General features: G+C 40.7%; 1 protein-coding gene across 2 annotated transcripts in view; it reads right to left on the bottom strand.

Annotated features, from left to right (window-relative positions):
* Nucleotides 1-14,566, bottom strand: part of ACVR1 (activin A receptor type 1) — a 126,793-nt gene that overhangs the window by 68,002 nt on the left and 44,225 nt on the right. For both annotated transcript variants that reach the window (XM_082658548.1, XM_082658547.1), the window contains exon 2: nucleotides 7,170-7,340. The gene's annotated coding sequence lies outside the window, so the exon portion shown is untranslated. The remainder of the gene's footprint in view (nucleotides 1-7,169; nucleotides 7,341-14,566) is intronic.

Below are 14,566 nucleotides of genomic sequence, written 5' to 3'. Positions count from 1 at the left end.
GGTTCGTGCCCCGGTCCGGGAAGATCCCACATGCCGCGGAGGGGCTGGGCCCGTGGGCCATGGCCGCTGAGCCTGCGCGTCCGGAGCCTGTGCTCCGCAACGGGAGAGGCCACAGCAGTGAGAGGCCCGCGTACCACAAAAAAAAATAAATAAATAAAAATAAAAATAACCTATCTGGTACTGGGGTGGGGGGTGAGGGGGGGCGCCTAACCTCATGCTTGGCCTGACCACTCAGTCATCATCCTGCATAAGGAACCATTCACATCCTCCACATTTACAGGCAAACCTCTCTTACATTATTATAAGCAACAACTATTTCAGCAACCACCACCTCCCTCGGCCCCAAGTCCTCCCATATCTACCCTCTTCATACCCTCGCAGAAAACTTTCTAGAAAGAGCACTACACAAAGCTCCTTCCACATCTCCCCTCTCCACCCGGTCCATCACCAAAATGCCTCTGGCTAAGGTTCTAACTCTTTGTAACCTTACCTTATCCTTCAGATTCACCGGGGAGCTTCCTCAGAAGTCAGACTCTGAAGCCTCACCCACCGAGATCTGTATTTGATTGACCTGAGGCCTAGGAATCCCCCAGTCCTCCGGCAATTTGGGTGATGCTGAGAACGCTGAGGGTGGCATCAACTGGTCCATTCCCTGGTTCTTCCCTAGCTGGGATTCAGAGGCGCCATCTCTCTGCTATCTTTACTTTTATGGGTTGGATCTGCTCAGTTTCCTTGGATGGGAGTTTCCTCTTCTGCCACTCGTATCTTAAACGCTGGTTTCCCTTGAGGCCTCACATCTCAGCCCTCCCTTCTTCTCATTCAAGATGTTACCCAGCTTCAAGGCCACTGAGCCAAACGGAACCACCAGGTTAGGATTCTTTACTCATTTTCCCACTTCCCTGAATATTCCTTCCTTATCACCTTCCTTCCCTATCGTAGGCCCTTGTCTTTTCACTGTTTATAAGATTAATTTTAAAAAATTTTGCATAACAGGCATTTCAAGTTACATTGAGAAAAAGGATAATAAACCCTATTTTTGACCTCCCAGTTTCAAAAATAAGCCACATCCTACCACTCAGTTCCAAAAATAAGAAATCTTATTTCCTCTATTCTGCCCATTTTCTTCCTGATGTATTTTAATGAGAATCCCAGAACTCACATCATTTCACCCACAAATTCTTTAACAGATAAGGACTTATTCTAAACATAACTATAAAACCAACATCTCATGTAACAAAATTAAAAGTATTCCTCCTCCAAATATCATCTAAAAGCTAATCAGTGTTTAAATTTGCCCAGTTTTCAACAACTATAAACATCCCCCACTCCTCCCCCTGAAAATTGCGAGGAGAATGGGGATAAGCACACAAAAAGAGAACTGTTTTTCTCGCCTTTCAGTTATCATCACTCGTGGTGCGGTGTTGGGATTGTGGTGGTGTGGAGAATACTGTGTGTAATGTGTGGAAGACAGCAGATGCCTAACTATGGCCTATTCAAATACTATTGTTCCCTGCTGTTCTGGAGAACCTAAATTTTCTGCGTGGAATAAGGGAGTTAGAGATGTAATTCAGCTAAGGTTAAGTAAGAACCATATAAACTGAATTTGAATTGGAAGCAACAGTATGAACTCACTGAGTATTTTATACATACATATTTCCTCTGTCCACTAAAAAGGCCTAGAAACGATGACCTACCCAGTAGCAGTGAGCATTCCGGATACCCAGACTGTGGGGTTAAACTACCATTTCCCACTAAAAGAAAGAGAACAAGTTGAACTGAACCATGAGGATGCAATCACCAAATCCAGCCAGTTGGAAATTAGAGGTCAAGTGGCTGAGTTCTTCGACAGATAAACTGTAAGAAAAGGAAAGGGCTGGAGGGGGAACCTGAGCTTTAGACTTCAAAGACGTAAAAAGGTGTGCAAGACTAAACTACAGTGGCTAGACATGCACAGGCAGGTGATAAGACCATACAGAAAGGCAACGAAGCAATTACTATAGAAGTCAGGAGAGTGGTTACCTCTGGAGAGAGAGAGGGACCATGACAGTCATGGGACATGCCAAGGGGCTCTAGGGAGGCCGCTAATACTCTCTTGACCTGTGTGGTGGTCACAAAAAACATTTACCTTATAAAATTAACTAAGCTATGTATACTTTGTGTGATATCTGTGTTTCACTTTATAATAAAAAGGTAAAAAGGAGAAGACTGAAGAGGAATGTGTGTTGTTCAAAAAAAGATGCAGACTAACACACACACACACACACACTCGGAGGAAGTAACAGCACTGCATATCATACATATATGCAAAAAACCAGGTTTGTGTTACAAATAAGTTTATATAATAACCTCCTGAAATGTCAACTGTTTTTTACCTTCAGACAGGGAAATTGTTTTTTCAAGTTACAAGTTTATTAATTTTTAATAGAGAAATAGGCTTCACTTACCTAGTCATTATCAGAAATCAAGTATTAAACTAAAAAAGTAACACAGCATCTTATGATAAGTTGGTCCTTCCTCTCTCCCACTCCAATTACATAAATTTCATGGGTCAAGGATATCAAAAGACTGGAGAGTCCAGATCAATGTTTCCCAAACACTGTGCAACGTTATCACCAAATAAGAAAAATTAACACCATAAAATTGTGAAACCTCCCTCACAAAACTTATCTAGACATTTAACACAATCCCAATAATCATACTAACAGGTTTGCTTCTTAGCAGGGAGGGAGTGGTGACTACATATGATAATTTTAAAGTTCATATATTTTTTTACAAACCACACACACACAAATAAATATGAAAATTCTGTAACATGAAACTTTAAAGTTCTGTAAAAGGGAACTTAAAATAAATATGGAAATTCAATAAAATTCAGTAAAATTCAGTAATTCAGGAATTACCCCTACAAAAGAAAAAAAAAGTATTAAGCTCCAAGAGTTTAAGAAAAACAGTGTGATCCTACTACACACACAGGCAAAGAGCTCAATTAAACTAAATGGATATCCCAGAAATAGACCACAATGTACATGGGAATTTATAATACAAAAGAAATCAAAAGGGAAAATTTGGGACTATACAGTAAAATTGGAATGACTAGCCAATGGGACAGAGACTGCTTACTTTCCACTAAAATTCCTTCTTCACTTCTTCTTGGCCACATGCTGACCAGCACGGACTGCATTCCCCACACTCCCTCACAGCCAGGTGTGCCCACAAGACTATGTTCTCACCAATGGAAGCAGGAAGTGACATGTGATCACTTGCCCTGAACTTTCTCCTTCGTCCTTCACATGAAGGGAACCCAGCTATGGTAGCAACCCAGCTATGACCATGCAGATAAGTACAGTGACAATTCCTAGAGCCACAGGACAGAAGGAACCTGACTCTCAACGACCAGCGGATACGGGCAGTTCTGCTGACTTGCTTTGCTCACACTGGAACTGTAAAGTGAAGAAAAAAGTCAACTCCTCTGTTCTTTGAACCATAGCATATTTCAGTCCCTTGGTTGCAGCAACTCAGCCTTACCCTAATTAATAGAGCACCCAGAGAAAAATTAAGTTGGATTCATACCTAACATTCCAGATGGATCAAAGATTTAAGCCTAAAAAAAGAACCACAAGACACTACAAGGAAAGATAAGTTTTTAACTCTAAGAATGGAAAAGGTCTTTTAACTGTATTACAAAGTCCTGAAGCCACAAAAAGGCTAAATATATATTTATCTCTATAAATATTATGGGGAGGCGGTGGGAACCGGTGGGCAGGGGGTGGGGGGGTTGCCGCATGGCTTGTGGGATCTCAGTTCCCCGACCAGGGATCGAACCCGGGCCCCGGCAGTGACAGCGCCGAATCCTAACCACTGGACCATCAGGGAATTCCCTCTATAACTAATATTTTTAAACGTCTTTTATCTACTGTCTCTTTCACTAGGACGTAAGCTCCATGGAGCAAGAACTGGGATCTATTTTCTTCACTATTGTATAACCTACTGCCTAGAATAAGTGCTTAATGCATAAGAGGCATTCAATAAATATTTGTTGAATGAATTGGTAAATTTAAGTATACAAAATTTTAAATAATCCACACTGCAAAATAATTATTTTTACACAAATTACCAAGTAAAATATCACATATCACAAGGAGAGAAGGGGGGGCGGTGCTAATCTGTTAATGCATAGGAGCTCCTGTGAACTGATAATAAAAAGATCAATAACCCAATAGGAAAACAGACAAAGGACACTAACATGGAACAGAACAGGAAATACAAATGGCCTTTAAACTTATGAAAAGATGCTCAATGTCAATCAAAATAAGAAAAAATGCAAATTAAAGCTCCATTAAACTGTCATTTTTCACCTATAGATCTGGCAGAGAAGAAATGATCAGTTTGACAATTATACTGTGATTGGCAAGGGTATGAGGAAGCAGAGTTTTCATCCATTGCTGGTGGAATCTAAAACTTTGCAAGCTCTATGAACAGAGCAATTTGGCAGTATTTCTACCAAAATTAAAATGTGCCTATCTTTGACCCAGCAATTCCACTATTAGAAATGGATCCTATAGATACGTTCACAAACATGTTTAAAATGATATATGTACAAGGTTATCCCCTAAAGCCTTGTTTATGATAATAAAACTGGAAATGATCTATATGGTCATCAATATAGTACTGGTTAAATAAATTCCAGCCCATCTCTAAGTGGAATGCTTTTTCACTTGGGTTAAAAAAAAAAAAGAAAGAAATTGCAATAATCTTTAGATTATTGCTGGTATATGCCTGAAATCTCTGAAAGAATATATAAGAAATTGGTAACAATGGTTGTCTCCAGGAAGGGTAACTGGGAGAGAGGGAGGAGGGAGACTTATTTCTCACTCTTTTTGTACCTTTTAAACCTTATAAACATCGATTATATTATTACCTTCCTAGAAATAAATATTTTATAAAATAATAACAATACAAATATTCATATCGGCCCCAGATATCTAAAAACTTGTCTGGCGATTCTCGCTGTCAACCACGCTAGGAAGCTATTGAGCTGAACAATTTTAACCCTGTTTCATAATTAAGAATCACAGGGTTAGCAATTAACTAACACCATCATCTCCTCCTCCTCCCTCAAATAAATATATGTGCAAAATAAAGTCAGTCTCTTAATTCCACCCCTGTTATTCATTACTTTCTCTTAGAACTCATTGAACCTCATGCCACCTTAAATGGGCATGAAAATATCTCATAGTGCTCCAAGGATGGTAGCCAGAACTAACAACTATGCTAATACATGAACACAGCCTAGTGCCAAGGATGTTCCTTCCAGGCAACCAGAAGATAAAAACCTGACATAAGTGACACCTCGGCAACAGCCCAAAGCTGTGCATCATCTGCCTTGGAAAATAAAAACTCACATCCTCAGTGACTAAGAGTTCAAAGTCAACAGTCACGGCTTTTGTCTTTTCCCTAATGTGAAAGGTCTCCACCCCCCCCATATCCCCCTTTAAATTGTAGGCTAACCCCATCACTTGAGGACTGATTGTTATTATGTTACAGCCATATAAGGAACACTAAGAAGTCATTACTTATATTGAGATTCTGCTTAAAAGGGAAAATATCCAAAGCATATCAAGTGAAAGGAAAAAGCAAGTTGTAAAACCAAATGTATAGCCACGTTCCATCCATTTTTAAACATAATTAATACACATAATTTGTGTGTCTATGAAAAGTTTGTATGTGAAAAATTGTGTGTTCCAAATTATTACCTGTGGGTAAAAGAGAAAAGGAAGGGAGAAAATTTTATCTTTAGACTGTTTTGTACTACTTGAAATTAAATAATCAAAAATAAACTTTTACATAAAAGAATAAAATTTTTGAAAATAATAAATTAGACTTTCCTTAAAAAAGAGAGCACTTGGGCTTCCCTGGTGGTGCAGTGGTTGAGAGTCCGCCTGCCGATGCAGGGGACGTGGGTTCGTGCCCCGGTCCGGGAGGATCCCACATGCTGCGGAGCGGCTGGGCCCGTGAGCCATGACTGCTGAGCCTGCGCATCCGGAGCCTGTGCTCCGCAAAGGGAGAGGTCACAACAGTGAGAGGCCCGCGTACCGCAAAAAAAAAGAGAGAGCACTTGACAGCTACTAGAGACCTTCCTCCAAAGTTCTGAACCTAAAGAGGCTACAGAGACCTCATGCTTCTGTCTCTATGTACAAGTTTCAAACCATATCCAGGCAATCTCGACTTTTAACTCAGAGACACTCCCACATACAGTTAGCACTTCAGGCCTCCCCTCATAGAAACATCTGACAGACTATTCTAAAGTTGGTATTTGTGTTACCTCCGTAGCTTAACACAACCTTAATAGCACTTCATCCTGAGAGCGAGACTTCTTTACAGAGATTTCAAAGTACTCCAAGGAAGCATACTATGAAAATGTAGTTCTGGGAAAGGTAAAAGTATGGAGACAATAAAAAGATCAGTGGTGGTCAAGGAGTGGGTAGGGGGCAGGGACTAATAGAGCACAGGATTTTTAGGGCGGTAAAACTCTTCTGTAGGGTACTATAATGGGGGATCCATATTACTATACATGTGTCCAGACCCACAGAATGCACAAGAGCAGATCCTCATGTAAATCGTGGGCTCTGGGTGATAATGACGTGTTAGTGCGGATCAACTACTACAATAAATGGACCACTCTGCTGGGGAGACAGAGTCTGGGGAAGGCCGGGTGTGTGGGGGACAGGGCCGCCTATGAGAATTCTCTGTATTTTCTGCTCAGGTTTGCTGTGAACCTAAAACTGCTCTAAAACGTAGCCTATTTAGAAGGAAAGAAAAATTTTAAAAAGTGGTCCTATAAGGTGAAAAGAATGGCAGAAGCACTTTATACGTAGGGAAATGTTGGTGGTATTTGAACAACTTGGCCAGAGTTCAAAGATAACTGAGCAACTCCACCAAAAAAAGCCTACATTCAAGGTAATGCAAAAATAAAGAACCACTGGGTTTGGTCCTATCTCTCTTATGTTGGATTCATACAAAACAACGATATGATCATCGTGGCTAAGAATTGACCGTGTCAATTTGATCTCTGCCAAGGAACATTAAAAGAGGTGATTTGCTGAAATGTCTCTGCTGCTGGCCCTGGCAAGGCCACTGAGAGCTCCTAGGTAAAAAGCTAGCTTGGCTACCTTAGAGCCGGCTCCGGGGCATCTCCTCCCGCAGTCCTTCCAGCAGTGGCTCTTCCTCAGAGCTCCGCTCACTTGCTCCTGGAGCCTTGGAGGTGGGAGAGGCGCTCCCAGAGTCTCCTGGAATAATGAGAATTCTCCAGTAGCTCTGGCGCGCTCACAAGCGGCTCGGGGCTGTGGAGGGGAAGAAGAAAGAAAACCAGCTAAGCAGAAGAAAAGTCTGTAGTTGTGAATGTGCAGGCTAAAGGAAGTGCACACTTGACAAGCCTTTCAATTGAGACCACAAAACCAAGGCCGATTTACAATTGCAGCAAGGATGGAAAGGGTTGGAAAACAGACACGCGGTAAGTTGAGGTCATAGGTCCGTACCGATCTTAAATATTTTTCTAAATGACACAAAACCCAGTGGAACCTGCAGTTGGTAAACTTCAAAATCAAGCTCCTTTAAAGTCCATATACCACGTACTCTAGCCATTACAAAAACAAACAAAAAAACAAAGGCTTTGCATATATCAACTATGATATGTACCTGGGAAAAACAAAGTTCAAACCGTCCACAAGTATAGAATGAAAGTCTCTCTCCAGACCCCTGGCTGCTCCTAGAGACACCCCATGTACCACAGTAACCAGTTTCTCGTGTATCCACCCCAAAATAACCTGGTTTGGGTCCATTTTCAACCACCACTCTCAGCTGTAGACAGATCTAGTTCAAAGACCCATAAAACAATGGTGGGGTTAGGATCACACAGAGGAAAGGAAGGGGGCTCTAGATAACTATCAAAAAAAACAAAAAGCCACCCAAGCTCCTTTTTCCTTTAGGAAGACTTTAAAAACATCAACATTTGTCAAAGGAAGAGGAAATTTTTATTAGAACCAAACTTTCCCATTCAAATAGCTGAGCAACACAAAACACTGAAAAACGTACTCCTTTTGGAAAAGAGCACCTTTTTATTTTTTAACCTCAAGGGACACTTTGCCAAGAAAACTTTCATGTAAATAAATCAAAGCAGAAAAGAAATCCAAAATACAGCACTCCTCAATAATTATTTGGAAGTAAAATCACACAATTAAAAAAAAATTCACATCAACCTTGAAATTCAAGGGAAATGCTTTACAAATAATATCAAAACTTGCCTCGCTTCAGTTTAAATTGAGCCTCAGAATCAATTTGAAAAGAGAATCGCGAATGTAAAAATCAGACACACAAAAAATAAGACACTAAAATAAGACAGATAAAAATATCCCCCCGTAGAAAGGTCAACCAGAAGCTTGACATTTCCAGCAATCATTTAGTGAAGTTAAAGAGTAAAAAGCCATTTCTAGAGTGGACATCCTTCAAAACAAACTCTTCAGCTAAGCGGCACCCACAACCCTTGAGTTTCAGAGCAAACTGTGGAAATCCTGGTGTTTTCCTAGATGCCGGGACAGGGGAGTTTGGCAGATTCACGCGGAAGGTGCCTCCCCACCTGCCGAAGGCCAACTGTAATTTAGAAGGGGCGAGTGCAAAGGGGCCTTGGCGGTCGCTCTGCCTAGGGCCGGCCACGTCTTCAAGTTACAGGTACTATTTGGAGAGGAGCTTTAGATAAGCAAGAAAAGAAGGAAATACTGGTGCGTATTTTTCTGATTCTTTTTAAAAATCAGAGATTTTTTTTTTTAATTACAGAAGTACTTCTAATTTCCCTTCCAACTTCCCAGCTCTCTCACCTTCCTGCAGAGAATTCCTTCAAGAATGTGCTCAGGTTCTCCTGCCTCGCTCAGCCTTCCCTAATGATTCTCACGTTTTCCAGATCTTTCCATTCTAATTCCTCTTGTATTAATATTCTATAGGACTCAATTCTGTATGAGCTGGTACTTAATCCTCTTCCTTGAACTGGGTTTGTCTCAAAACAAACAAAAAATAGGCGAGGATCACATTTTCTTCTTCTTTGACTCGCATACAGTTGGTGCTCAAGAGTTACTGGATAAAAATCAAGTCTTCAAATTAAGCATAGTTAAATATTTGTCTTAAAATTATCAGCCTGTCAAATAACCCATGGATTGAAGTCAAAACTGTGGTGTAGGGCTTCCCTGGTGGCGCAGTGGTTGAGAGTCCACCTGCCGACGCAGGGGACACGGGCTCGTGCCCCAGTCCGGGAAGATCCCACATGCCGCGGAGTGGCTAGGCCCATGAGCCATGGCCACTGAGCCTGCGCGTCTGGAGCCTGTGCTCCGCAACAGGAGGGGCCACAACAGCGAGAGGCCCACGTACAGCAAAGAAAAAAAAAAAAAAATCAGTAAGATAAAATAAATATCTATACAGATATCCTTCGACTTACGATGTGGTTACATTCCAATAAACCCATTGTAAGTTGAAAATGCATTCACTATTTCTTACCTACCAATCCTCATAGTTGAGCCCAGCCTAATTTAAACTTGCTCAACACTTACATCAGCCTACGGTTGGGCAAATTCACCTAACACAAAGCCTATTTTATAATAAAGTGTTGAATACCTCATGTACTTTACTGAATACCGTACAGAAAGTGAAGAACAGAATGCCTCTAAGTGTATCAATTGTTTACCCTCGTGCTCACGTGACTGAGTAGGAGCCGCCGCTGCCCTGCCTCATAAGAGAGGGTCGTACTGCATGTCTCATGTCGTTGGCCCGGGAAAAGATCAAAATTCACAATTCAAAGTACACTTTCTACTGAATGCGTATCACTTTTGCACCATCTTAACACTGAAAAATTAAGTCAAACCATCGTAAGTCAGAGACCATGTGCATACAGCAAACTGCAGCAACTTGTCACAAAACTTTCATTGAGCTGAGTTTTTCCAAAACCTTGGCCAATTTATTTGTTTAGCTATGGAAGTTTAATTATTGGCAACTAACCATGCCATGTGAAAATCTGACCCATAAAGGTTAGAGGCACATTCCTGTGAAGTGGTGGAGGGTGGGAGTGAGGAAGGGGGAAAGGAGAAATACAAAAAAACATTCTAACTCCAGTGGCAGGCTTAACATAGTAGTACATTTTTCTTTCATCCAATTTAAGATAACATGCATAGTTTCTTAAAAGTCATGGTGATATGATGGGACTGATAACAGGCAAGCATAAAAGGTACTTAAAATCTAACATGTTCTTGGCAGTCAATACAGCAGCTAAGCGACAGGGAAATAGGGGCAAGTTTTCTCAACTTTTTAATTATAACTATATCCTTGGCTTCTAGAAACTGTGGCTTTCAAATACTACAAATTCTTGCTCTTTCAAGGCATCATCCCTTGTATGGTGATGGATGTTAATGAGACTTAATGTGGTGATCATTTTGCAATATACACAAGTATCGAATCACTGCAATGTATACCTGAAACTAACATAATGTTATATGTCAATTATGCCTCAATTTAAAAAAAAAAAAAAAAAAGACAAAAGGCATCATCTCATACCTTCCCCATCTATCCACCCAGCCTCATAAACCATGGTGTGTGTATCTTTGATATAGAATTACTGTTAACTGAAATTACTTTAAGCAGCGTATGGTAGCAAGAACATGGACTTAGGAAAGAGCCAAACCCAGTTTTCTAACCTAATAAATGTGATCTTATACATATCATTTAACCCGTTTGTTTCAGTTTCCTCTGCCACAAAACAAGGTTAATATCTCCCATCTTTAAGAGTCAGTAATAATGCCAATTATCATTTAGTTCTAGAACTGTGCTAACCACACAATTGCATTATCTGATTTAATCCTAACACCACAAAAATGGAGAGGAAGGTATTAGTATTCCTACTTGAAAGATAAGAAGCCAGTGATAGAGAGGTTAAGTAAAACTGTCCCAAGATCACGCTTTTGAAATATGTGGTAAAACAAATCAACTCAAGTTATGCTGAGTCCAAAATCTGTGTTCTTAATTGCCTGTAAGTTAAACTGTATCTTGACTATTTGTAAGAACTGAAATGAATTCTTGTAGTAAGTATTCTTAGGCCCCTTTACTGTTTTCTACCTCTTAAAATAATAAAAGTGCTAAAGCAGCATGGTAGAAAAGCATAAAGTATACCAATCCCAAACAATAACACAAATCATCCACATGATACTACAATGTCCTCTTGTTCTGGCTCTAAAATAACAACGCTACAACCAAGCATATAAACGTCAAGGATCCTTGAAGAATAATCTACTCCAGATACCTGAATACTGGGCAAGATAATACTGGGTATTATCTATCAGTAATTCTGAAGAAAGGCAACAGAGATATCAACCAGTTCCCAAGATTCCCAATCTCCCAGTGGGGAAAACAATAGGTCACACACCCTAGACAAGCTTGGGGGACACCACAGAGCTCAAAGAACAAGGAGAGCCACATAAGTTGAGGAAAGATAAATGCTGATTGAATCAGGAAGCAGAGAGGAGCACAAGGATACGGCAAATCTCGTTCTCCAGAAATTTTCCAATTCCCTGTAGACATTATGCTTTGGGATTTGGGAATGAGAAATGGGAATGTCCAGGAAGTTCCCCAGAATTCCCCAAGTTATAAGTTATTCAACAAACACTTCCAAACACCCTTTACTCATTATTATGGATATCTAAAAGAAAGGTTAAATAAATAAGAAATAAACTTAATAGTATTTCCAAAGAATCGTAGTCTATAACAAATGTTCAAATGCTAGAGAATGTCAGTGAGCATTATTGGAGCATTAATAGCATTCCAATAGCAAGCCAAATCCAGCCCTCAGTTTGTTTTGGTAAATAAAAGTTTTACTGGAACACAGCCCCACTTGTTCATTTCACGTATAGTCTGTGGCTGCTTTCACACGAAACAGCAGAGTTGATAGTTGTGACAGAGTCCATATGGCTTGCAAAGCCTAAAATATTTATGATCTGGCCCTTTAGAGAAAAGGTTTGTTGATCCCTGAAATAACCTTCCTCGCAGATCCAAATGCAGGTTAACAGCACTACACAGAATCACATGTTGAAACTGCCATCTTAAAGGCTTATTTTGCTTTGGAAACGTATTTCTTGGAATACCACTCACAGGATTTGTAAACAACACGCTGTGCATATAAATTTATATTTATTTTATTTGCAAGGATGACTCACCAGTAGCAGCAGACAGGGCCATGAATACCACTTATAACATAGCAACAGCTACAAGCAATCATGACCAATTCTCTCCTCTGCGCTCCTATCCTGACCTGGCTCTGGGAAATGTCAATCTTATCCTTCAGTTCCGTAGGCTAGCTTTCAACTTGACATCAGTGGATTCCTTTCATGTACTTATGTCTCTGTGTTGATTGTTTTAATTCTCACAGGAGAATGTCAACACTTTTTCCCATTTACCTTTTTTCTTAACGGATTTTTCTGGGGATTTGGAAGAATATAAACTTCCCAAGAAATCCTGGGAAGGAATTCTTCCATGAAAGCACTATTCTCTTCAGGTGTATATTTAGATGCTGAGTAGGAATCCAACTCACCAGAAAAAGAGTTGGGGAGAGGAGGCAAGCATGAGCATGAACCAAGTCTCCAGGATGTTTCAAGGGAAAGATTAAGGTCTGTCTCAAAGCCTAGGAAGAAGACCAACCAAAGTGGAGACAGGAAGAAAGCAAGATTTCCTAACGCTTTGGCCCCTGGGATGGATTTAAGGTCCAAATTTCAGAGCACCTTTCTCCTCCAGAATTTAAATTACAATTTGGCTAAGATGAGAGGCATCTACTGTGGACCATGACAGGAGTGAGTACAATTAAGTACCAGACTGTATTTCTGAAGATAACATGCTTATAAATTATAACTTCAAACATCCTCATCCAAAGTGGTTTGGAACCCTATCAAAATCCCATTTCTCTGTCCAGCCTTTTAAAGGCTCATTTATTTGTGCCAGAAATATAAAGCATGAGGATCATAATAAAACTCAAGGAAACAAAGGCAGTGGGATAGAGTAGCAGCAAGAGGGTTCCAGACTTGAACCACAGAGTCCTGGGCTGAATCCCAGCCCTGTCAGTCACTACACAGGTAGTCTTGGGCCAACTGAGCTGCCGTCTCTCCCAGGCAAAATGGGCATCAGGACGCCCTTGCAGAGTGGCCATATGTGAAGTACGCGGCATGCGGTGGGTGGTAATAGATGATAGCTATTAATAAAAATTTAATATTTAAGGAGCAGGTGTAAAGAAGAGGCAACAGTGAGGAAGAATGAGAATCACAAGGGTTGAATTAATAGGTTGAATCGTAGGAAACTGCCAAAATTTGACCACTTTGACTCATAAAACTAGTAATTTAAAAATAAATATTATAAAAGAAGCCTGAAAGGAGAGAACATGGAAGACTAATACCCCATACTCATTCCTCCACTGGTGGCACCTTAGAAGAAATCCAGACACCAGATGGGAAGGCTACAGACTAAAATAGAAAACACCTTCGTCAACTCCTCACCAGATAGGAGGTGTGACTTCAGGGAAGAGAAGATTCAACAGAGACAGACAGAAAGACAGAAACACACACACACACCCTCGCTCACACGTAGCCCATGTAATTCACTTGTTCTCTCTCTTCCTTCTCCATTCCTGCTCTCTCCTTTTCTTTCCTTATTTCTTTCCCCACACAAGGCCCAAAGGTGACTTTTGTTAACCATTTTGGGAAGGAAACACAGCATTTCTGGTCAGCTGATGTTACCAGCTGCATGGCAAGCCTTTCTGCAGGCCTTGTAGAGCAGCTGGTAGCTCGATAAAGAAATCCAATGGGGCTTCCCTGGTGGCGCAGTGGTTGAGAGTCCGCCTGCCGATGCAGGGGACACGGGTTCGTGCCCCGGTCCGGGAAGATCCCACATGCCGCGGAGCGGCTGGGCCCGTGAGCCATGGCCGCTGAGCCTGCGCGTCCGGAGCCTGTGCTCCGCAACGGGAGAGGCCACAATGGTGAGAGGCCCACTTACCACACACACACACAAAAAAAAACATATAAAGAATTATAGAAGTTACTATTTCATAAAAGCAGTCTTCATTTTAGAATGGCTGTAAGTTTTCCTAGTACATGTATTCACCAAACAACTACTACACATTAAGGTTAAGTTTTTCAGAACCATATCTACAGAAATTTCCAGAAACATTGAAGGGGGTTATTACAAAAGAGGGGCACCAAAATAAAGAACAGAGAACTAATGCTTTTAAAAACCATTCTTCCAATGCCCTCTTGCAAATATTTATGTCAATTACCAACCTAAATAAAATTTTCACCAGATCATTCTCCCTACTTAAGATTCAATGAGAATTTTTAAAAAAAGGCAATCAACATTCTTTTTCTAATTGTTTGGTTTAATTTTCATTTACCCATAGGCACTTCCAAGGCTAGGCAGGAAACCGCTTGCCCCCTGTTCTGTCTTGCGGACAGAACAAGGTAACAAACAGAAAAAGATCCAGTAAAGTTTAAAAAAATTA

Source organism: Grampus griseus, assembly GCF_964374135.1.
Source record: "Grampus griseus genome assembly, chromosome: 7".
Classification (NCBI taxonomy): domain Eukaryota; kingdom Metazoa; phylum Chordata; class Mammalia; order Artiodactyla; family Delphinidae; genus Grampus; species Grampus griseus.
This window is presented reverse-complemented; position numbering and strand designations above follow the sequence as displayed.